The sequence below is a fragment of the Ovis canadensis genome, chromosome 24, assembly GCF_042477335.2.
Source record: "Ovis canadensis isolate MfBH-ARS-UI-01 breed Bighorn chromosome 24, ARS-UI_OviCan_v2, whole genome shotgun sequence".
Taxonomy (NCBI): Eukaryota; Metazoa; Chordata; class Mammalia; order Artiodactyla; family Bovidae; genus Ovis; species Ovis canadensis.
Genome location: NC_091268.1, coordinates 48,394,135 through 48,394,806, shown reverse-complemented (window position 1 = coordinate 48,394,806; position 672 = coordinate 48,394,135).

Sequence of the window (672 nt, the reverse complement as noted above, 5' to 3'; positions counted from 1 at the left end):
ATTGCTAGACGGAATTCACTCAAGATAGATTTCTTTTCCAAAAGCAAGATGCAACAACTCTCTGCTTCAAGGACAACTTATACTCCAATCACAACACCCCTTCCCCAAGACCGATACCTAGCTGGCAGTTAGAGCCTCGGCGGCAGGACTCATTCCCATTGCCTCGCACGCTCAGATCCTGACCCCAATCTCCACCTTCCAGGCCCTTCGCCCCTGCGCATTCTCAACCGAATGCTCAGCCCAATGTGGCGGGGGGGGGGGGTTTGTTGGGGGGGGGGTGTTCTCCATCCTGGGGGAGGCAGCCCTTACTTTGGTGTTAGCGAGCGACACCCTGGCCGGGTAGATGTAGGAGTGGGACCAAGTAGAGGAGAGCTCTGGGGTCCCTGCCAGGTCTGGTGTTCGGAAAGCTTAGACCAGAGAGCACCGCTGGCCCGGCGCAGATTCCAAGGACAGCCCGGAGATGAGCCCTCGCTGCGCGCTGCAGCAGCCAGCAGAAAGGTTCGGGAGGTCCGGCCAGGCTCACGTCCACTGGCGGGGCGGGGCGGGGGCCGGAGGCGGCCGCGGGTGAAGCCCTAGTGCGAGGGGCTAGCACACAATGGGCCGGAGCGCACGGCAGGGCGCGCAGCCAACGCGCCGCCGCACCACGTGGGCCGCAAAGCGCGCCGGGGCCAC